This window comes from Triturus cristatus, chromosome 3_1 (genome assembly GCF_964204655.1).
Source record: "Triturus cristatus chromosome 3_1, aTriCri1.1, whole genome shotgun sequence".
NCBI lineage: Eukaryota > Metazoa > Chordata > Amphibia > Caudata > Salamandridae > Triturus > Triturus cristatus.
Window position 1 is genome coordinate 98,463,828 of NC_140583.1, and position 25,043 is coordinate 98,488,870.

Sequence of the window (25,043 nt, forward strand, 5' to 3'; positions counted from 1 at the left end):
CATGCTGCGATGTCCCTGGAATTTGTGAAGAAAGGGAAGAGCTGCCTCCATAGGTTAAAGACAGATTATAATAACGTATTTATTGGTTCCAATGAATGTGAACATAACTTCCTTATTTTGGGAGGTAGGGGACTAAAAGGGGGAACTGATCCAGTATTTCCTGGGGTTTACTACGTGTGTAGGAATAATGCTTATTATAAGTTGCCTGCACGGTGGTACGGAAGCTGCTACTTTGGGATAGTATTTCCAAAAATGTATCATGTAAAAAGAATCACTGGAAACAATGAAGACACTAATGGACTAACACGGAGTAAGAGAGCTTGTTTTTCAAAAATAGTAGGTGATATATTTGGTGCATTAATACCTTCAGTGGGAGTCATTCTAAATTCACATAGAATTTAAAAATTGTCGACAGTAGTTGATCCTCTCTCGACTGACACTGCTGGGGGTGTCTTGATGACATGGTTGCAATTAGGTCTATGGTTTTACAAAATGGACTTGCGCTAGATATTTTCTTAGCAAAAGAGAGAGGATTCTGTAGAATGTTGAAAGTTCAACATTGTTGCACTTACATTCCTGATAAAAGTAAGGAAATCAGAGGGTAGATTAAGAATATTACAAAACGTCATGAAGATTTGAAACCACTGGAGGTTGACAGTATATGGGAGAAACTAACAAAGAGTATTTCTTCAATAGGGTCTTGGTTTTCTGATTTAGGGAAAATTATTTTACGTCAAATAATTCTTCCAGTAGTTGGCATAATGATAATAGTTTTAACAATAATGATTTGGTGTAAATGTTGCAGAGGAAAAGGAAGAATGGGAAAGGAAAGAAAATAAATAGTAAATACGAGGAGATACAAATGGAGGAAATGAAAAAGGGAGGATATACAAAAAGATTAAGGATTTAGAAAACAAAGATGAAAATGAGAAAGAAAAAGAGGAAAATGAGAATGAGAAATGCTAAAGTTGGCATCTCGTTAGGGATGGTTAATTTTGTGATGGCTCAAAATGCCATCAGAGAGGGGATTGATGGAGCAAGGACTCGTAGAAAAGAGACTTGCTCGTAAGCAATCCACTCATTTAACTCACTAACAAGTTATTAAAGATGTTTAGTGTAAAACTAATGCGCGCCACATGAACACGTGGGTTAGTGAAGCTTGCTTATGTGTTTACTAACGTGGATAACATGAATGAAGGACTAAAACTGCTTTAAACAGGAAATCTTTACTGCGCATGTGTCAACTACATCTACGTAGGATGATGAGGTGTTGCTTGGAGGGAAATTCTTGCGCATGAGCAGTAGGCACTAAATTGGAGTCTTGAAGACTCGCGTGCATGGCATCTGCTTAGCTAAAACGAAAACAAGCTATTTTACTAATGCTAATGCGGGAAAAGTATTAATAAGTAAAGAGGAATAGATTAGAGGTGGGTGGTATACAGTGCGACCACTTTATTTGTGAAATTAATATTTGTCTTTCTGACTTTATCACTAGTGCGCATTTGGGCCTCTCATGTATAACTGAAGTAATCTGAGTAAGGGGAAGACTGCGCATGTCCACTTACAGGGAGCCTGGGACAATGACCAAAACTTTGAATGGGAGCCAGAATAAAAGTGTTTCTCCCTGAGAACGGACGGTGAAGAGTTCAACGATGAAGTCTTACATTCAGAATGTTAATAAATTGCTGCAAAGAAACATGAATGCGAATGAGAACTAAAAATTATGAATACAAATTAAGGGGATGGGTTTGCGAACAATAGTTGAATAGATTTTACTGTCATGTAAGCATGGTGTGATGAATCTTCCCCGTTTGCCTGACCAATCATAGTTCGTATTTTTACGATATTGAAACTTTAGTGGGTTGAGCATGAAGAAACAAAGGTATAAATAAGGTAGCTTTAGTTAGTTAGTGAGCTGAATTGGAGAAGGAGATGCTGTGCGTGGCACAGATGAAGAGTTGCTGAATACAGAATGGGGAAACAAGATGCTGATGCTGGGAGAGATGCTGTGAGATGCTGATGAAGGGCCGAATGCAGAACCTGAAGCAGAATTTTCTATTCTAATTTAATTGGGTTAGATCAGAAGATTGCCGAAGAATTTCGAGGAGGAAGAGAGTGTCAGAGAGGGGTGCGGCACAATCGTCGGTATTCTACAGAGGTCAACTATCCTGTCCTGAATCCTGTCCTGAAGCCTTTGTCGCCTGATCTATCCCCGGGGACCCTTACCAGCTCCTTGGATAGGGGGTAGGTCTTTTAAACCATTCTTGGTAATTATAATTTCACATTATTTGCAGATGTTCTTTTCTCTCTGTATGAGTTCGAAGTATATGCTTGGTGTTTAATTAATAGAATTTTCTCTCCAATGAATGATGGTGACTGCACTGTATTTTGAAGTGGTTCACATGCATTTAATTTAGATAAAGATTTAAAACTTTCCTGAGTCTGTGGTTATTTACTCCAAAGTATAGATTAGTTAGAATTATGTTAATTATCACCATCAACTAGTTCAACTAAAGGTCCATTGACCAGAGGAAAGAACTTTTGATCTGTGAAAAGGGTTAGTCAGAGATGAGCATAAGTATTAACCCCTTCCCTGCTCATGACGGAACCACTCCGTCATGAGCCACGGGTGCCGTGTGCTCATGATGGAGTGGTTCCGTCATGCTGCGGCCGTTGGCGGCCGCTCCGCCCACGCGGCGCTAATTCCCCGCCTGTGCGGGCGATTAGCGCAGTGGGCGGAGACGTGACGGAACCACTCCGTCATGAGCACAGCTCACCCGTGGCTCGTGACGGAGTGGTTCCGTCACGAGCACAGCGCCACCGCACCTGCCCCCAAACCCCCCCAGCGCCGCGGCGGAATTCCTGCCATGGCGAAGGGGTTAATTAAACTAATCCTGATCATTGTGAAATTGGAAAACTTTTAAACCAATCCAGCGGTTTACTCAATTGTGTGTGTGTTTATGGGCCCAGGTGAGTATATGGTAGTAGAGTATCTGCTGTTGTTGGTACGCCGCTGGATCACTTTCATTGGCTTTTTATACAGTTTGAGAGCTGGGGTGTATGTACTGTGGTCTGCGGGACCATATGTGCTCCAGCCGCTAACATCGATGCTTGGCTGGACTGACGTCTAAGGTGTACCAAGGAACAGTAGAGTGCCCTTGAGCAGGGAGAACTTGCTGTAGCGGAAGTAGTGAGTTTACTCCAGAACGAATCAATGAGTTGTAGATAGTGGTAAGCTTCCTAAAAGACCCACTAGGATCATAAGGAAAAGAAGTAACAGAGCAAAGGTTATCAGAAATGGTGTAGGGATAAGTACATGATTTTAATTACTAATAGATATTTAAATATTGTGCTAAATCCCAGGCTTAGTAGGCTATTCACCAGGGATGGTAAATAAACATCTATACGGAAGGAAGCCCTAGACAGGCTAAGCCTTTGGTGATCAGAAAGCTGCCTTCACCCAATGGCTAATATCCTTCTGCTCCACCCTTGAGGGGCCACCTTGCTGGTTGTACCCAGTGAAGCAGGTGGAAGACTCGAGCCCCATTGCAAGCTCCTGTCAGGGTAATGCCGCACCTGGTACTACTCGCTATGGGGATTGGGATATTACCATTGTATTATACGTATTAAAATGTAAACTCATCATAGAATGTGGAATAACAGAACAACATTAGTATTACAACAATACTTTCTACATGAATTCTGAATCAACCTGTGGGAACAAATTCCACTAAGTAACTCACAGTATTACATCATGTGGTAATTACCAGGGGACACTTATGACCAATTTGGACAGAAACTCTTCATTCAGGTAAGTCAGTTATGGTACTCAACGTAAGGACACATCTCTAATAAGAAGGTTTTGCTAAATGTTTTCATCTTGGGTGTAGGCTGAGGGAGCCTGCGCTCTTGAATACAAAGGGGCAGATTTACAATAACTGGTGCATCCCTGCATATTAGCAGGGATGTGCCAGTTATTTTGCGTGACTCCAAAAAAGCTTACAATGCGGCGCACCATGGCGCAAGGCTAGAGAAATGTGTGATGCAGATGTCGGCGTAAGGGTGACGCAGTGCTGGAGTTTTGTCGCAAGCGTGATGCAACTCCAGCACTGCTCTGGGGTGCCCTATACCTAATATGCTGCGTTATAGCCTTCTAGCCCGCCGTAGTGGGCTATACCGGCTGTTAACGGCCCGCTGCAGCGTTAAAGGCCCGAACCAAAGGCGAGGGACTTTAACAAAGCAGAGGGACTTTAAAAGCTGGTATAGCCCTGCTATGAAGGGCTATAAGGCTCTTAGAACATTCTGCCACTAGAGGGCAGAATGTTCTAACAAATAAAACGAAGCCTTCAGGGAGCGCGAGGTGATTGAAATCCCCTCAGGCTCCCTGAAGCCTTTGTTTACAGCCAGAGCTGTGAACAAAGACACATTGGAATGTTGGAGCTCCGGGCTTATACCAGCCATTATAAGCCCGGAGCGCTCCATTGTTTTCAATGGAGCTTCCAACATTCCAATGTTCTAATATAGCCTTATAGACCGCCGTGGGCTATACCGGCTGTTAAAGGCCCGCTGCAGCGTTAAAGGCCCGAGCCGAAGGCGAGGGTCTTTAACAAAAGCAGCCGGACTTTAATAGCGGTATTGCCCTGCTACGAAGGGCTATAAGGCTATTAGAACATTCTGCCACTAGAGGGCAGAATGTTCTAACAAATAAAACAAAGCCTTCAGGGAGCGCGAGGTGATTCAAATCCCTCGGGCTCCCTGAAGCCTTTGTTCACAGCCAGAGCTGTGAACAAAGACACATTGGAATGTTGGAGCTCCAGGCTTATACCAGCCATTATAAGCCCGGAGCGCTCCATTGTTTTCAATGGAGCTTCCAACATTCCAATGTTCTAATATAGCCTTATAGACCGCCGTGGGCTATACCGGCTGTTAAAGGCTCGCTGCAGCGTTAAAGGCCCGAGCCGAAGGCGAGGGACTTTAACAAAGCAGAGGGACTTTAAATGCCGGTATAGCCCTGCTACGAAGGGCTATAAGGCTATTAGAACATTCTGCCACTAGAGGGCAGAATGTTCTAACAAATAAAACGAAGCATTCAGGGAGCGCGAGGTGATTCAAATCCCCTCGGGCTCCCTGAAGCCTTTGTTCACAGCCAGAGCTGTGAACAAAGACACATTGGAATGTTGGAGCTCCGGGCTTATACCAGCCATTATAAGCCTGGAGCGCTCCATTGTTTTCAATGGAGCTTCCAACATTCCAATGTTCTAACACTCCTTACGCCTGCTGCAAGCAGGCGTAAGGATTTGACGCAGCGGGACATAAAAGTGACTTCGTGAAATCTTGTAGATTTCACTGCGTCACTTTTACGGGGCTTCCTTGTGATGGAACGCCCACCCTACATACATTATACCTGATGCAGGTATAATGTAGCGCAGGGCTTTACAACGTGACGCATCTAACTAGATGCGTCACATTGTAAATATGTTGCATAGTGGCACATTGTTCACGTCGCCCCTGCATCACAAAAGTGACGCAATGGCGGCGTAAAAGTGTCGCAAGGGGCTTGTAAATCTCCCCCATAGTTTCTACCTGGGTTTAAGTGGGATGACAAATTGGGTGGGGTCTCTCAAAGGGGCGTGGCCGATATAATTAAAGGCGCGGCTTTATAGCGCTTAAGCTAGAAATCTGTACATAGCACTGTGTGCTGCCCGACTGGTATTTTGCTGCTTCTGTCAATGCATCCATATATATAACACAAGTAGCATTACACCTACAACAGGCCAGGACAATTGGCTTTGTCAATAGTTATTAGTTGCATAAGACAAATAAGCAACAGCTATGTGTCCGTTATATATAGTATTTAAAATGCTTCCATTTTTGAGGGAGAGATTGTGGCGTAGCGGTTAGTGCTGCCGAGCTTGATTCAAAAAATGTATGTGTCCTTGTGTAATGCAACTGGTGCTCGCGTAAAGCACCCAATACGTTCTGGTCGAGTTCGCTCTATTTAAAACTGCAAAATAAACGAAGTTCTAAATTCATGAGACTGGCAAAGAGTCTCTGAAGTTACATCAAAAGCAGTGAAAGGCGGTACTGCTGCAGAGTTAAGATATGTTTTGTGTTTTATAGGCTACATTCCGGAGCACGATGGGGACCCGTCTCAGCACCTGCTGTTTAGAGCTGCCAGTTCTGGCACCGGCAGGACCCGCCCCACTTAAAGCCCTTGTCTGTACATAAGAATGGGTCGTTTTGTTTCTCTCTCCTCATTTTCTAATGTTTTGGTTCCCTTCTGTTAGTCTGTATGCGTTTTGTCTATATATTGCCCCATAATGTTTGCATTTGTTTATTGGTGATAATATGCCACAGAGAATTCCCATAGAAGCCAATGTTGACACCAGAACATGGGCTTCTATGGGAATTCTCTAGGGCATATTATCAAGCCCATTATCGCCGCTTTAGCGGCAGTTTTCTGCCACTAAAGCGGCGATAATTTTAACGCTGTTTCTTGATAATATGCCCCCAAGATGCTTTCCATGCTTTACTAAGAGACACCAGATAAAGTGAATAAAAGGAAAATGCCCCCTTCTGTGTAGTCTCTTCAGAGTTTCTTGCTTTTAGGGGTCTGATTTACTGGCATATTTTGACTTTGGCAATTAAGGAAATATAAACAGTCCCCAAGTGCATGTGCTCGGACTTTAAACATGGTAAAACATTGGGCTCACCCCAATGGCATGTCTCTCTTTTAGCACTGTGAAAAGAATAGCCATGTTTCATACACTTCCTACAGCCTGACAGTCTAGAATGGGTAGGGCACATTTTTTGCTGATGTCAGAAAACTTATTCCTTGGAGCAAGAGAAGAAAAAAGAATATTTCATGTGAAACATTGCATAGCAGATTAGCAAAATGCGGGCGGGACACAGCAGTTTGGAAAATGACACAGGGCTAGGGAGACATGCATGGGAGACAGAGTTCTGCTACGCGGAACTCCACAAAGTAACTAGAAAACTCTGCAGCACTACACGGAGTTCCATAAGCAGCAGAGTGCATTATTTCATGACTGTTCACGTTTATTTTCAGTGCCAGGTGTTTGTCCTGCGCTGAAAAACCAACGCGTACGGCACCTGGCACAGCGCAAGAGGGCGCGGCCTCTTTTCTGCCGCTCGAGTAGATTTTATACTCAGGCAGCAACTTTCTCAACACGAATAGAAGGTTCCTCAACGCGACCAAATGCACCTGCCCGCAACCGTCCACATTGGGAACTCCACCCTCCCATGTTGAGAAATCTCGGTGGGAGGTGGATCTTTCTCTCGTGCGCTCACCAACTTGATGTTGGGGAGCACGATCGAGGGAAAAAACTCCATCCACTATGCAGAGCGGAGTTTTTCAGAACTCTGACTGCTCCACGGTGCACAAAAGGATTGGAGTTCACCGCCCGGTCTTAATTTCCTGTATGTGCTGCATAGAAGAGAAATGCACCATACTTCTCTTGTTGTTTCGAGCTCTGCTAGGGTTTTGGGCTGCACAATGCATGGAAGATTGAAAGACGTTTACTCAAAAATGTAATTCACCTTAGTTCGTTTGCGGCTAATTAGGAGGTTAATCGAGTGGTGCATGACAGGCTACCTGATTCTACACCGACTTTATATGAGTAAAAGACGCCTCCTTGAATCATATGTGCCTATTCGCTTTCTTAGTCACAGCAGCAAGAAAGATACTTCACTTAAATGGTTGATCCCAGCACCAAGAAAGAGTTTTGTCTCTACAGATTAGTCACAGCACAGATAAAGTGAATTGCCTCAAATGGACAGATACACGTCCACCAAAGGTAATTGCCAAAAATAATTAGTCACCGGACCCTGTAAGTGAATTGACTTTATGGTTGATCACTGTACAAAGTAAGAGTATTTGCCTCAAATGGTTGCACACAGCACCAAGGAAAACTATGGTCCCTAAAGAATGGTCACTTCACAAAGAAAGTCGATTGCCTCAAACAGCTAGGTGCACAACCATGAAAGAGAATGGCCTCAAATGGTTGGTCACAGCACCAGGATTGTGAATTACCTCAAATTGTTTGTCAACGCTCCAAGGAAGAGTATTTCCTTTAATGGTTGGTGACAGCACCAAGGAAGCAAATTTCTTAAAAAAGCTGGTCACAGCAGCACAAAAGAAAATTTCCTCCAAGTCCTGTTCAGAAGGGGAGGGGCTGTGATCACCATTTAGCGGGGGGTAAAGGGGGTCATGATGGGCTACATCAGCTTGATGGAGGAGGAAGTTGGACATGCTGGATGAGGGGAGTGAGTCACGTGATCTTTTCAGCAGAAGAGAGCGGAGCATATTCACTTGCCAAGCGAGGAGAAAGTAGGTCTCATCAGCTTGGTGGCAGAGAAAAGGATGTGACACGTTGCTCTTTTGGGGGTGGAAATCGGTCAAGCGTGCTCCCTTCCATGATGGAGCATTTGACCCAAGGTTACCATACCACTCTACAGTGAACTTTTCAGTTCTGATAGGTTTCTTTCAATCTTGTACTTGGAAATAGTGTAAAAACCCTTTTTGCAAGTTGATTTATTTAGTGGCCTTAAAAGTAATCTGCAGCCCATTTCAAGAGCACAGATTCTCCCAGGAAAAGAGTAGAGTTGTCACAGCTTGGTAGGCATGACAACACATTGTCGCTCAAGGACGCCTCAACGCACCCTCGTCATTATTGACATCTCTTCTTTTTCTAATGTTCAGGCACGTATTAGGCTGGCTTTTCAGGAATTACTTCAGTTAATGTATGTGAGCCTGACCCACTCACTCTCTTGTACGTTACACTTATAGTAAGAGCAGCACCGCTCATCATCCCTGCCTGTAACCCACAGCGACCCTCCTGAAGATCTCCAAGATGTGCATGGCTGTGGTTGGCGGTCACAGGTCGTCTGGGTTGAGAGTTAATTGGAGACTAAAGAAAATCACACAGAGGGACAAAGAAAATGTATAGCAATAACAAATGCATGGATGCCGCTGCCAGTAGAGGTCTCGCAAGATATAACTATGCCTTCATTTTGAAGACACAAAAACAGATTCCATGTGCCTGACATTACCTACAAATGTTGGGCTCTGGAGGATCACAGAGGAAGAAACCTGGGGCCAGATTTATGAAGGGATTGAGATGCTCTTGCATCATGTAGGATGTTGCAAGGGCAAAGCAATACTTAGGTCAGGTGGAGGCCTTACTGTTGACAGACACCTGGAGTTATCGCTGCAGACATGGTGGTGGAACAGAGGCAAACCTTGGATGACTAGTCTGCCACCATGTCTTGCACCACCATGGAAATGGTGGTAGACTTTCAGTAAAATGAACTTGTAGTGTTGCTGACATGCTGAGACACTCCATATTTGGGTCTCCCCTGTCTTCCCTCTGTTGAGGGGTACATTCCTAGTCCTTCAGCAATGTACACAAAAATGTCAGAACCAAAACTTAAAAGCAGTCTGTAATGCTGCACCTTTCCACAAAAGCCACTGGCAATGTCCCGGTGTGACCTTGAAACCAGCCTGTAATGCTGCACCTCTCCACGGAGGACATGGATAGTGCTCGGTGTGCCCTTGAAACCAGTCTGTAATGCTGCAGCTCTCCACGGAGGACACAGACAGTGCTCCGATCTGACCCTGAAACCAGCCTGCAATGCTGCACCTCTCCACGAAGGACACGGACAGTGTTCCTATCCGACCTTGAAACCAGCCTGTAATGCTGCATCTCTCCACGGAGGACACGGAGAGTGCTCCGGTGTGACCTTGAAACCAGCCTACAATGCTGCACCTCTCAGCAGGACACGGACAGTGCTCTGATGTGACCTTGAAACCAGTCTGTAATACTGCACCTCTCCACCGAGGACACAGACAGTGTTCCTATCTGACCTTGAAACCAGCCTGTAATGCTGCACTTCTCCACAAATGATGCGGATAGTGTTCCAGTCTGACCATGTATCCAGCCTGTAACGCTGCACCTCTCCAAGGAGGACACGGAGAGTGCTCCGGTGTGACCTTGAAACCAGTCTGTAATGCTGCACCTCTCCACGCAGGACACGGACAATGTTTCAGTCTGTAATGCTGCACCTCTCCACGCAGGACACGGACAATGTTTCAGCCTGTAATGCTGCACCTCTCCACGGAGGACATGGATAGTGCTCGGTGTGCCCTTGAAACCAGTCTGTAATGCTGCACCTCTCCACCGAGGACACAGACAGTGTTCCTATCTGACCTTGAAACCAGCCTGTAATGCTGCACTTCTCCACAAATGATGCGGATAGTGTTCCAGTCTGACCATGAAACCAGCCTGTAGTGCTGCATCTCTCCAAGGAGGACACGGAGAGTGCTCCGGTGTGACCTTGAAACCAGTCTGTAATGCTGCACCTCTCCACGCAGGACACGGACAATGTTTCAGTCTGTAATGCTGCACCTCTCCACGCAGGACACGGACAATGTTTCAGTCTGTAATGCTGCACCTCACCACGGAGGACACAGACAGTGGTCCAGTTTGTAGTGCTGCACCTCTCCACGTAGGACATTGACAGTGTTCCTGTCTGACCATGAAACCAGCCTGTAATGCTGCATCTCTCCACATAGGACATTGACAGTGTTCCTGTCTGACCATGAAACCAGCCTGTAATGCTGCATCTCTCCATGGAGGACATTGACAGTGTTCCTGTCTGACCATGAAGCCAGCCTGTAATGCTGCATCTCTCCATGGAGGACATTGACAGTGTTCCTGTCTGACCATGAAACCAGCCTGTAATGCTGCATCTCTCCACGTAGGACATTGACAGTGTTCCTGTCTGACCATGAAACCAGCCTGTAATGCTTCATCTCTCCATGGAGGACATTGACAGTGTTCCTGTCTGACCATGAAACCAGCCTGTAATGCTGCATCTCTCCACGTAGGACATTGACAGTGTTCCTGTCTGACCATGAAGCCAGCCTGTAATGCTGCATCTCTCCATGGAGGACATTGACAGTGTTCCTGTCTGACCATGAAACCAGCCTGTAATGCTGCATCTCTCCATGGAGGACATTGACAGTGTTCCTGTCTGACCATGAAACTAGCCTGTAATGCTGCATCTCTCCACGGAGGACATTGACAGTGTTCCTGTCTGACCATGAAGCCAGCCTGTAATGCTGCATCTCTCCATGGAGGACATTGACAGTGTTCCTGTCTGACCATGAAACCAGCCTGTAGTGCTGCATCTCTCCATGGAGGACATTGACAGTGTTCCTGTCTGACCATGAAACCAGCCTGTAGTGCTGCATCTCTCCATGGAGGACATTGACAGTGTTCCTGTCTGACCATGAAACCAGCCTGTAGTGCTGCATCTCTCCATGGAGGACATTGACAGTGTTCCTGTCTGACCATGAAACCAGCCTGTAGTGCTGCATCTCTCCATGGAGGACATTGACAGTGTTCCTGTCTGACCATGAAACTAGCCTGTAATGCTGCATCTCTCCACATAGGACATTGACAGTGTTCCTGTCTGACCATGAAACCAGCCTGTAATGCTGCATCTCTCCACGGAGGACATTGACAGTGTTCCTGTCTGACCATGAAGCCAGCCTGTAATGCTGCATCTCTCCATGGAGGACATTGACAGTGTTCCTGTCTGACCATGAAGCCAGCCTGTAATGCTGCATCTCTCCATGGAGGACATTGACAGTGTTCCTGTCTGACCATGAAGCCAGCCTGTAATGCTGCATCTCTCCACGGAGGACACGTAGAGTGCTCCGGTGTGATCTTGAAACCAGCCTGTAATGCTGCATCTCTCCATGGAGGACATTGACAGTGTTCCTGTCTGACCATGAAGCCAGCCTGTAATGCTGCATCTCTCCATGGAGGACATTGACAGTGTTCCTGTCTGACCATGAAACCAGCCTGTAATGCTGCATCTCTCCACGTAGGACATTGACAGTGTTCCTGTCTGACCATGAAACTAGCCTGTAATGCTGCATCTCTCCACGGAGGACATTGACAGTGTTCCTGTCTGACCATGAAGCCAGCCTGTAATGCTGCATCTCTCCATGGAGGACATTGACAGTGTTCCTGTCTGACCATGAAACTAGCCTGTAATGCTGCATCTCTCCACGGAGGACATTGACAGTGTTCCTGTCTGACCATGAAGCCAGCCTGTAATGCTGCATCTCTCCATGGAGGACATTGAGAGTGTTCCTGTCTGACCATGAAACCAGCCTGTAGTGCTGCATCTCTCCATGGATGTAACGCCCTGAACGTCTCAGGATCGTTTAACAGACACGATAATGAGAACGCAACCACTTGTGAAGGTTTAGTTATTTTAATGAAGGCAAAAATAATACAAGGAATAAACAAAGGTTATAGTCACTGGAATCCTCCAGGCTAAGTACGTTACCAGCCCACAGCACGGATGGTCCTAGCCGTCCTCTGCATATACGCCGATCCCGGCGTATGCCAACAGAGGGCAGAAATGAAATGGCCGACAATGCCAATCGGTAGGCTGTGAGGGGCACGAAGAGTGTTGGGGAGAATCGAGGAGTCAGGGAAACACCCAGCCGGGGTCTCTACCTGAAGGGAGCAGCCGCTCAACCTCTTCCTCAGACTGCACCGGGACGCGGAGTCACCTCCTGGTGATGCGTCACCGATACCCCAATCACAAGCAAAGAAGACTGAACCGAGAGCAGCCGCTCGATCGATCCTGTGGACTTCCGAGTCTGTAACGCGGCAAACACCTCCTGGTGTGCGTTACAGCTGGCAGTCCCTGTATCTCTGGTCGGGCTGGGAGTTACGACTCCAACCAGCAAAAGCGCCACTGCGCTTTGACTCAGCCGAGTCAAAAAGCGAAGCTCAATGGTTATCCGGTAGAGCTTCCGGGTCCTTCACAGGTGACGATGGGGCAAGACACGGCCCAGGGAGTAACGACTCGACCTACCTCCGTTCTTGCCTTACTGGAGCACCACTCCGGAACACTGCTCTTCACTAAGCAGGTACGTCGGTGTAAACACAATATCCGACAGCGTTGTACCTCCCGGTTCCTCCCTTTATAGGGCGTGTTTTCCTTGAGTTATGTAACAGCTCTCCTGTTTACATAAGGGCGTGTTTTCCTTGAGTTATGTAACAGCTCTCCTGTTTACATATGGGCGTGTTTTCCTTGAGTTATGTAACAGCTCTCCTGTTTACATAACCTCTCAACCGCTAAGCATCCTGGGAGATGTAGTCCGTTTTCGCTGGTTACCGTTTTCCTCCCCTCGCATGACAGGAATTCTTGACAGTACATCCTCCCTCTCAGCGGCTCCCCACGGGTCCAGCGCTGGCAGGAAAACGCCGATGGAACAAGGAGACCAAGCGCGGAGCATGAACCCCTTCAGCCGGTTCCCATGACTGCTCCTCCGGGCCATAGCCTTTCCATGCAACCAGGTACCACAGCTTCCCCCTGCGCCATTTGGACGCCCGTATGCCCGACACTTCATACTCCACCTCCGACTCCACGCATACCGGCCTAGGTGTCCCAGACGGCTTGGAGGGCGCTGGTTTGAGCAATGATACATGAAAGACAGGGTGTATCCGCAATGACTGGGGCAAGCACACCTTCACGTTCACGGGACCCATACACTTGGTAATTCGATAGGGGCCCATGTACTTGGGATGGAACACACTGTTCTTTCGAAACCTCATGTTTCTTGTGGATATCCAGACGTAGTCTCCAGTGCGGTACAGTGGCCCGGGCCTTCTCTTCCTGTCTGCCGCAGCCTTGTATCTTCTCTTGGCCTCTATTAGGACAGCCCTTGAGTGCATCAACGTGTCTTTTATGTGTGCCACCCTGTCCGCTGTGGCGGGAATCCTGTCCTCTCTGAACGGATGTAGAAATGGCAAGAACCTGGGATGTTGGCCATAGTTGCTATAGAACGGAGAGGCCTGTGTGGAGCTGTGAGTGGCGTTGTTATAGGCTATCTCTGCAACCCATAGCAAGTCGACCCATTCTTCCCTGCCCTGGTCCATAAAACATCGCAGATACTGTTTGAGCGTTTGGTTCAGGTGCTCGGTTTGGCCGTCCGTTTGAGGGTGGTAGCTGGTGGACAGGGCGGTCTTAACATGCAGCGCAGTGCACCAAGTCTTCCAGAATTGCGCAGTAAACTGCGACCCCCGGTCCGACACGATCACCCCAGGTAATCCATGCAGTCGTACCACATTCTTTAGGAGTAGTGACGCCAATTCCCCGGCCGTAGGGACTCTCTTGCAGGGGATGAAGTGCCCCATTTTCGTCAAGTAATCCACCACCACCAGTATTGCCGTCATCCCCTGGTCTACCGGTAGGCCCACCACGAAGTCCAGTGATATGCTATCCCATGGTCTATCCGGGGTCGGAAGTGGATGTAAGAGCCCTTGGGTTCGGCCATGGTCGGCCTTCATGGTAGCACACGTAGGACACTCCTGTCCCCACCTCCTGACATCCACTCTCATGGTTGGCCACCAGAAATGCCGTCCCATGCTAGCCACCGTTTTTTCAAAGCCCAAATGACCTGCGCATGGAGAGTCATGGCACCAGATGAATGCTTGTTTCCTTAGCCTAGGCGTGGGTATCAATAGGCACCTACCCTTCAGGGGTATCCCGTCCTTCAGCTGCCATTCTCTGTGACTGAGGAGCCACCTCCGCCATGCGAATGACCTGATCCCTCTCTTTATTCCCCTCAGGAAAGTATCCGGTTGGATAACCCCCAATACCATCCTCGGGGAAATGATGGAATGCTCGGTCGCAGGCAATGGTTCCTTAACTGCAGATTGACGGGACAGGGCGTCTGCCTTCCGGTTTTCCGTCCCCGGCCGATATGTGATGCGGAAGTTGAACCCCGCAAAGAAGATCATCCACCGCAGCTGTCTGGGAGAAAGGTGTCTTGTGGCCGTCATGAACTGTAGGTTTCGATGGTCCGTGTACACCGATACCACATGTCTTGCCCCCATCAACCAATGCCTCCATTCGGTGAAGGCGTCCTTGATTGCTAGAAGCTCCTTCTCCGCAATATGGTAGTTGCGTTCGGCGTCGTTGAGTTTGCGGGACATGTACGCAACGGGATGAAGCACCCCTGTGTCGTGGTTGCGTTGGGACAAGATAGCCCCCAGCGCCACATCCGATGCGTCCGCTTCCACCACGTAGGGGAGATCCGGATCGGGGTGAGCCAACACCGGCGCCTTACCAAAGGCGCTTTTCAGGGCCTCAAAGGCTTTTTTCGCTTCAGGGGACCAGACAAACTCCTTGGACTTCCTCAGTAGCTGTGTGATTGGGGCCACCAATCCTGAAAATCCATCTATAAACCGCCTGTAAAAGTTGGCGAAGCCAATGAAACTTTGGACGTCCTTCACGCTTTGGGGCACCGGCCATTCTTTCACCGCCTTGATCTTTCATTCTGCCATCTCCTGTCCCTCTGGACTCAGCATCACTCCGAGGAATTCCACGGATGTGACGTGGAAGTCACACTTGCTGAGTTTACAAAACAGCATGTTTTCCCTCAGCTTTTGGAGCACAGCTTTGACGTGGTGTACGTGCTCCTCTACACTGGACGAATAGATGAGGATGTCGTCGATATATACGACCACGTAGATATCCAACTCCTCTCTGAATACCTCATTCAAAAAGTACTGAAAGGCTGCCGGGGCGTTGCACAGACCGAACGGCATGACGAGGTACTCAAAAAGGCCGAACCTGGTCTCAAAGGCGGTCTTCCACTCGTCTCCGTCCCTCATGCGCACCAGATGGTATGCCCCTTTCAAATCCAACTTGGTGTAGATACGAGCTTTCTTGACCTGTTCCAGAAGTACACTGATGAGAGGCAAGGGGTACCGATTCTTTACGGTTATCGCATTCAATGCCCTAAAGTCCACACAGGCTCTCAGCTCCCCATTAGCCTTCGGGATGAAGAAGAGTGGCGAGGCGGCCGGAGACTTGGACGGGCGGATGAATCCTAGCTTGAGGAGTTTATCCAGGTACCCCCGGAGATGCACGTTTTCAGGCTCCGTCAGGGCATACAGCCTGCCACGGGGAACGCTGGCCCCTGGCACCAGGTCGATCTGGCAGTCAAACTGTCTATGTGGTGGTAGCACTTCCGCCTTCACCTCATCAAATACATCCTCAAAACTGTGATAAGCCTGGGGGAGAGCCACATCTTTTTCTGCCGCTGTAGCCACCGTCTGACTCCCGCTCTCATCTGCGTCAAGGGATTCCGTTCTTATTCCACAATGCATGATGCAATACGGTGACGTCAGTTCGATGCGATGTGTTGGCCAATCCACAGAGGGGTTGTGTTTCTGTAGCCACGGCAATCCCAATATGACGCCATATTGGGGCGCTCGGATGATGTTAAAATCGATTTGTTCCAAATGGTTCCTCCCACATCTCATCGGAAGGACCCCCGTGTGCTGCCCGATGGGCCCCGTCCCCAATCGCCTTCCGTCTACAGCATAGACGTCTTCGGGTACAGCTTTGGGAAGAAGCACTAGCCCTAGCCTGCATGCCTCGTTGTGGTCCATAAACATGCCAGTGGCCCCTGAATCCACCATGGCCACAACGGGTATCCACTGGTCATGCACTCCCACGTGCACCGTGAGAAACAGGTGTCGTTGTCCCTTAGTGACCGAGTTGGAAAGTGAAGGGATGGATGAGTGACTCCGAGATGCCCCTTCTTTGGTCTGGGAGTCCTCTAGTTTTCCGCCGGTACGTCCACCACGGCTGTTACCGACCGGTTGGCCCGATAACGTGACGTCTTCGGTTTGGCAGGGCATTCACGTACGTAGTGGCCTTTTTTGCCACAATATAGGCACAATCCTTGTTTACGGCGTGACTCTTTCTCCGTGGCTGTGAGGCTCGCTCGTATTGCGCCGATGTCCATGGGTTCTCCCTTGGATGCGGTGGAAGTTTCAGGACTTCCCACTGTCACATAGGATGGAAGGGAGTTTCCTTTTCTCCCATGATCCCCCTTTCTTTCACTTAGCCTATGTTCCAGCCGTAATACCAGGTTGATAAGGCCCTCACATGTCTTGGGTTGTGGGTCAATATGAGCCACGGCGTCCTTGAGCTCATCGCACAGCCCGTGATGGAAGAGCGCCGTCTGTTTAGCAACAGGCCACTTGGTTTCCGCAACCAGCCTTCGGAACGCGTTGAGATACTGCACCAGGTCGTTGGATCCCTGTCTCAACTCAAGCATTTCACGGTCCGCCGTGTACGAGTCAGCCCTTCTGTCGAAGACTTTCAGGAATTCCTCGCGAAAAGCACCCCAGTCACATAAGATGGGGTCGTCCCTGCTCACCAGAGGTACGGCCCATTGTGCCGCGTTACCAGCCAAATAGGATATAAGGAAAGCCACACGAGCCTGACTCGTGGGGAACGCCCTTGGTTTGCACGATACATGTAGCACCACTTGTGTGAGGAATACCTGCACTGTGTTAGGATCCCCACTGTACCTCTCTGGTGTTGCCAAGGGGACGGCTACCGGCATTTCCACTACTACCGCAGGGGTCTGGTTCGTGAGGGAGGTGCTGGGCGTGAGCGGGTCCAATTGGATAGCATCCAGTCTGGCTTTTACATCGGCTGTTTCTTGCCTGGAGGCAGCCAATTCAATTTGCACGGTCGCTAAAGCAGCCAGCACATCATCAAGTGTTGCCATGTCTGTTATCGACCGGGAGACAGTTAGTGTTATTAAGGTCGGATATTTTGTAACGCCCTGAACGTCTCAGGATCGTTTAACAGACACGATAATGAGAACGCAACCACTTGTGAAGGTTTAGTTATTTTAATGAAGGCAAAAATAATACAAGGAATAAACAAAGGTTATAGTCACTGGAATCCTCCAGGCTAAGTACGTTACCAGCCCACAGCACGGATGGTCCTAGCCGTCCTCTGCATATACGCCGATCCCGGCGTATGCCAACAGAGGGCAGAAATGAAATGGCCGACAATGCCAATCGGTAGGCTGTGAGGGGCACGAAGAGTGTTGGGGAGAATCGAGGAGTCAGGGAAACACCCAGCCGGGGTCTCTACCTGAAGGGAGCAGCCGCTCAACCTCTTCCTCAGACTGCACCGGGACGCGGAGTCACCTCCTGGTGATGCGTCACCGATACCCCAATCACAAGCAAAGAAGACTGAACCGAGAGCAGCCGCTCGATCGATCCTGTGGACTTCCGAGTCTGTAACGCGGCAAACACCTCCTGGTGTGCGTTACAGCTGGCAGTCCCTGTATCTCTGGTCGGGCTGGGAGTTACGACTCCAACCAGCAAAAGCGCCACTGCGCTTTGACTCAGCCGAGTCAAAAAGCGAAGCTCAATGGTTATCCGGTAGAGCTTCCGGGTCCTTCACAGGTGACGATGGGGCAAGACACGGCCCAGGGAGTAACGACTCGACCTACCTCCGTTCTTGCCTTACTGGAGCACCACTCCGGAACACTGCTCTTCACTAAGCAGGTACGTCGGTGTAAACACAATATCCGACAGCGTTGTACCTCCCGGTTCCTCCCTTTATAGGGCGTGTTTTCCTTGAGTTATGTAACAGCTCTCCTGTTTACATAAGGGCGTGTTTTCCTTGAGTTATGTAACAGCTCTCCTGTTTACATAAGGGCGTGTTTTCCTTGAGTTATGTAACAGCTCTCCTGTTTACATAACCTCTCAACCGCTAAGCATCCTGGGAGATGTAGTCCGTTTTCGCTGGTTACCGTTTTCCTCCCCTCGCATGACAGGAATTCTTGACAATGGAGGACATTGACAGTGTTCCTGTCTGACCATGAAGCCAGCCTGTAATGCTGCATCTCTCCACGGAGGACACGTAGAGTGTTCCTGTCTGACCATGAAACCAGCCTGTAATGCTGCATCTCTCCATGGAGGACATTGACAGTGTTCCTGTCTGACCATGAAGCCAGCCTGTAATGCTGCATCTCTCCATGGAGGACATTGACAGTGTTCCTGTCTGACCATGAAACCAGCCTGTAATGCTGCATCTCTCCACGTAGGACATTGACAGTGTTCCTGTCGGACCATGAAGCCAGCCTGTAATGCTGCATCTCTCCACGGAGGACATTGACAGTGTTCCTGTCTGACCATGAAGCCAGCCTGTAATGCTGCATCTCTCCACGGAGGACATTGACAGTGTTCCTGTCTGACCATGAAGCCAGCCTGTAATGCTGGAACTCTCCACGAAGGACATTGACAGTGTTCCTGTCTGACCATGAAGCCAGCCTGTAATGCTGGAACTCTCCACGAAGGACATTGACAGTGTTCCTGTCTGACCATGAAGCCAGCCTGTAATGCTGCATCTCTCCACGGAGGACATTGACAGTGTTCCTGTCTGACCATGAAGCCAGCCTGTAATGCTGCATCTCTCCATGGAGGACATTGACAGTGTTCCTGTCTGACCATGAAACCAGCCTGTAATGCTGCACCTCTCCACGCAGGACACGGACGAACAATAATTATACCATCCACTACATGGGGTTCTTTTGTGCGTACACTGGGAACCAAAGCGTTCACCAAGCACAGACAGCTATTTTAACCTTTTTTCACAATTAATATGTGCACAGTGCAGATATTGCAAGAAAAAATGCTTTTTAGTGCCTAACGGTTAGACATATTTATCCTTCTGAAGGGACTTCACATGGCTGACCACCTATCAAGTGACACCCATGTCATATGTGAAACTTACAGCCAGGTCAAGCCTTTCAGAGAGCAGCATTTGGCAGCAGTGTGGCCGGATACAATGCAACATTCACAGTGAAAACATCACTTGTGTGAAAGTCACACACTAACAATTGGGAGACCCACCTGTGTGCTCTCCAGACAATTCCAGCATATTAAGACGCAATTTGACACAATAAGACAACATTTGACAACTGTATGTTAGTTCTAGGTTGGTAAACTGTCCTGTCCAGCTGTGAACGGGTGCATTCTGGTATTTTTTATCATTTTTGCCATTGGTAAAGCAGAGCTGCATGCGCAGGAATACAAGCTCACTTACAAGAGTGGATGCATGAATGGCTCTTAGCATTGGGCGCCTTGGAATCTGATTAGTACAGTGCTGTGTGCTTTGGTTAAAAAACAAAAACGTGTCTGTTCACTCAAGTTGGTATTGCCACATGATGCCAGCACCATCAAATATACAATTAGTGTGTTGTGTCCTTCCATTGTAAGTGGGCCCTTGTGAGCATATATATGTACAAATGTACAAGGCTTTAATTCTTATGTTTTTTAAACATACATCACATTTTGCAACAGTGTAGCACTAGATTTTGAAGTGCAATTAGCCGGATACTCATGGGCTTGAAGCAGTTCTTCCCTTGTTCCGCGTATTTTATTCCCAGTTCGACCATTTCCAAATAGTTTTAAGTCGACGCCTTTGCATTTGCTGTCACATTGTCCCTCGGTGTGGTTCCTCTGTTCCATCCCTTGACTCTCCCTATAATGAAGCCCTGGTTTCCCTCTCAGGACATCTCCCTCCACCGGTGGGATGGAAGGATTGTCCTCAAACTATCCAGCATGATGTCAAGTCCTGACTAAAGTTGTAGGCAAGATTATGTGTTCCCAGGCCACCCTCGCTTGTGTGTGGGGGGAGGGGCATAAACACATGTCACAACTCATTATATTAATAGGCCCCGCCTGGGCCTCAGGGTCCAGGAACCCACCCTGTGCACACCAAACAGATCCCAATGAGGAAATAAATGTTGTCTTTATCCACAAACAGAGGAGGGCCTGATACGGGGGCATGTAAGCCATCTCCAACTATTAACATGACTGCAACCATCTGCATGTCAGCATATCACAGACATTCATGGAACACATATGTCAGCATCACTCAACGAGAGAATTAGTACAGTGCATGGGTTAAGAATATTCTTCCTGATGTTTCTCTTTTGAGACAAGGGCATCACAGTCCTTCCTCGCGGCAACTCCGGCGTGCTTTACCCCTTGACTGGCGTAAGCCTGGTACCAAGTGGAAGAACTGTTCCAGGCCACCACAGAAGAGTGGCAGTTCATCCAGTCTAATACAGAAGGTATGGTTCCTGGGAACAAGTGCACAGGTCAAGTCATTGATCACCTCTGGCACACCATGCCAGGCTACTGGCACAGCAGACATGCAAGGTCCCATTGTAGCCTCTTCCATCTGCCTGTTGTGGGGTGGGAGGATACGCAAGATAACCAAATGAAGAGTTTGTGTTATCCATTGCTGCTGAAACTGTCCTCTTTAAGCTGGAGAAACTGGCAGCCTACTATGAGGTTCCAGACAATTTACAGGCCGACAGAGTAAAGCAATTCAAGAGAGACAATGTAGTGAATACCTTGAACAGCTTCCCACACGCTAGACCCCATCTTCACCTCCAGCGACTGCATCAGGTACAACCACATCACAGAGTTCATGTGGACTGCCCACTCCATCGTCCCCATCAACATCTCTAGCTCACAGACCTCTGCCCCCACTCTGCCCATTGTCACCCACTGCAGCTGGAGCATAGTCTCAAAGGACACATGGATCAACACCACCCACCCCATCTCCTCCAACAACCTAAACCAGTACATCAGAAACATCAACAATTGAATCACCAACTACACTGAAAGCATCGCTCCCATTGACAACAACACCCGCAGAAGATCCACAAGCAGGCTAGCTGGCACATTGAAGTCCTCAGAACCACTAAACGACACTGTAAACAACTAGAAAGGAGATGGTGCACCAGCAAGGACTCGAGCGACAAGACCGCCTTCAAGATGACCATCAACCTGTACCACAGACAGTTGAGAGAATCAAAGAAAAAGGCCTTTGTGTCATGCATAGAATCAAGCTCTTATAACAGCAAATAACTCTTCAACATCATTAAAGAATTCTCCAAACCCTCAGCTGCAACAAAAAACATTACTCCCTCACAGGAACTCTGCGACAACCTTGCAAACTTCTTTCACAACAAGGTAACCAACATCTACAGAAACTTCATACCCATGCCCAAGGCCACTGACTTCTTCAAGAAGCACAATGACCTCGCTACCTCCACAGACATCTGATTAACCAAACTGAGGCAACTCCCCCCAATAGGACACTGCCTCCATTATGAGCTCATGCTACTCAGGTGCCCCAACTGACCCATGCCCTCACCACATCTTCAACCTAGGGGAAGCTTAACTCATCCACATACTAACCACTTTGTTCAACACCTCATTTGCCTTGGCTAACTTACCCAAGGACTTGAAACATGCAGAAGTCAATGACCTACTAAAGAATCCATTGGCAGACCCCAGCGAACTCAACAACTACAGACCGAACTCCCTGGTCCTTTTCCTGGCCAAACTATTAGAAAAAGCTATCAACTCTCCTCACATCTGGAATGGAACAGCCTCTCATGGCTACCGACAACATCCAAGCTCAACTTGACTGAGGAGAGACTGCGGCTCTGATCCTCCTAGACCTCAAGGCAGCCTTCAATATAGTCTACCATCACTCTCTCATCACAACATAGGCACCCAAGGAGTTGCTCTCAGAAAGATTGCCTCTTTCCTCACCGGAAGAATGCAAAAAGCCTTCCTTCCCCCTTCACCTCCGAACCCAAAGAAATCATCTGTGCAGTATCCCAAGAACCTTTCTCAGCCACACCCCCTTTCACACTTTTATAACACATCTGGCCGCAATCACCAAAAACCCACAGATTGAACATCATATCCTACATGGATAACACACAACTCATCCTATCCCACTCCAAAGACACTACTAACACCAAGATCAACTTCCACAACTGCATGACAGACGTCGCCAACTCGTTTAAGGACAGCTGCCTGAAGCTCAACTTGGACAAGACAGATGTACTGATTTTCTGAAGCAAAAGCTCCCCAACGGCCGCATTCTGGTGGTTCTTATAACTCGGACCTACATCTACCCCCACTGAATATGCTAAGAACCTAGGCATCATTCTGGACAACAAGCTTACCATGACGACACTGGTCAACTCTGTCTCCTCCTTCTGATTCTTCATCCTCTGTATGTTTCATAAGATATTCAATTGGCTACCCCAAAGTTCAAAATGCACCATCACCCAGGCCCTCATCTCCAGCAGACTGTACTACGGCAACACTCTCTACACAGGCATCACAGACCACCTCCTCCAACGACTACAGACCATACAGAATGTCACAGCCAGAGTTATCCTGGATCTCCTTAGATAAAGCCACATCACTTCTTACCTCAAGGAACTCCCTGTACAGAAAGGATGCGAGTTCAAGCTCCTTGCCAATGCGTACAAGGCCGTACACAACTGCAGACCCGCCTACTTGAGCCACTGACAGAACTTCCATTAGCCCACCAGAGACCTCCGCTCCGCATCCCTTTCTCTAGCCCTAACCCCGCATCTGACATAGTAGCTGCAGAGGTCGCTCCTCGTCCAACCTAGCAGCAAAGACAAGGAATGAGCTACCCTTTCATCTAGGGACTTCCCCATCGCTTTAGGAGTTCCTGGCTTTTCGGCTAATCAACTGGACCCTGCCAGCGCCTGGACACCCTCATGGTTGACAAGAAGCACTCTACAAATTTACTGATTTATTGATTGATGGATTGGAATAAAGCTTCCAAAGATAGCATCATGCCAGCCACAGAAGAATCAAGAAGTAGAGATATTAATACAAACCTGGAATAAAGTTCTATATGTTGCACAAAACTGGGCACAGTATGGAAATGCTTCCCCTCAACTTCTCATAATTATTAAATCAGTACATAATCCAGGATCACATTCTTCTAACCAGTAGCCTTCTTCATCTCTACCATGTAAACAATAATGCTACACATAGATGCTGGATCCCAGATCGATTGACCAGTGCCAGGTCCAGCCTGATCACCAGAGGAAGACTAGATCTAGATACTTGAGCATCAGCATGGGTGGTGGATACACACAGAGCTCCAATGGCCCTTCTGTTACTCTGGAATTTCCCCAGTGGGATGTGACCAGGGGGCTGATTTCAGTGCAGTAGGGGCATCCATTGTCCAACCGTGCCTCCTTGGCCCCATTCTACTAAATATCCTCCTGCAGTATGAGACATCATCAGCAAGGATGACTTTGGTTACTTGTCATGCCCAGCAAATTCTGTGCTGGGAAGGAATTGTTAACCTCAAGCAGGGGTGTAGGACAAGCCCCAGTAGGCCCGAAAATGATGAAAGCAACCCATTCTTCATGGGGCCTCATTTAGCCTAAGGCCTATGAATATTTGTGAGCTACTAAAGTCTCAGGGACCCCTCACCACATTCTGCAGGGGACCCCATCAATTTGTGTTACCTCATAGTCCTCATGGAGCCATTCAAAAAGGCCCCTTTTGTAGTAATAGACGGTAATGAACTCCCATCACAACTACAAAGAATAAGTGTCATTTTTCAAGAAGAACCCAAAGGATAAGAAAAGATACCCCTTTGAGACACCCACAGATGTCCCTGTGTGGGCCACCTTCACTGTATTTTATAGATTTTGACAGCTAACACAGTAAGCTATCTGAGAGCCAGGATGTCGGTGTCCCGGAAGTGCTGTCACAGGACACATAAAACCATGGAAATGAGTTTGTTTTAAGTTTTTATGTTTTGTGCAAGTGTAGCGTTATCATGTCGACATGGGGAATTAATACCTCAATTAATAGCAAACCTAACTTCACCATATCAGGAGATTTTAATCTCCACTTAGAAGATCCAACAAATACCCAGGTTGCAGCCTTTTTACAGATTATGAGGGCCGGCAGCCCGGCCGGCCGGCCGGCAGGCCGGCCATCTGGTCACCCGGCCCGCAGGGCCATCTGGTCACCCGGCCCGCAGGGCCATCTGGTCGCCCGGCCCGCAGGGCCATCTGGTCGCCCGGCCCGCAGGGCTATCTGGTCGCCCGGCCCGCAGGGCCATCTGGTCGCAGCCAGGCGACCAGATGGCCAGGGGCCCCCCAGGTGGCCTGGGAGGGTGCCGTGCCCAGTCGCCCTTGCAGTCCGGCGAGGGTGGCCAGGCGCTCCGAGGCAGCCGCTCGGGAGGGCTCCCTCCCCGGTGCTGCTCCACGCCTCCCAGCACGGGAGCGGCTG

At 48.4% G+C, this 25,043-nt stretch overlaps 1 long non-coding RNA gene across 1 annotated transcript in view; it reads left to right on the top strand.

Annotated features, from left to right (window-relative positions):
• The first annotated feature begins 2,082 nt into the window (after window positions 1–2,082).
• Window positions 2,083–25,043, top strand: part of LOC146859744 (uncharacterized) — a 55,910-nt gene continuing 32,949 nt past the window's right edge. Inside the window, exon 1 of the long non-coding RNA XR_014979052.1 lies at window positions 2,083–2,244. This is a non-coding gene — a long non-coding RNA (uncharacterized LOC146859744). The remainder of the gene's footprint in view (window positions 2,245–25,043) is intronic.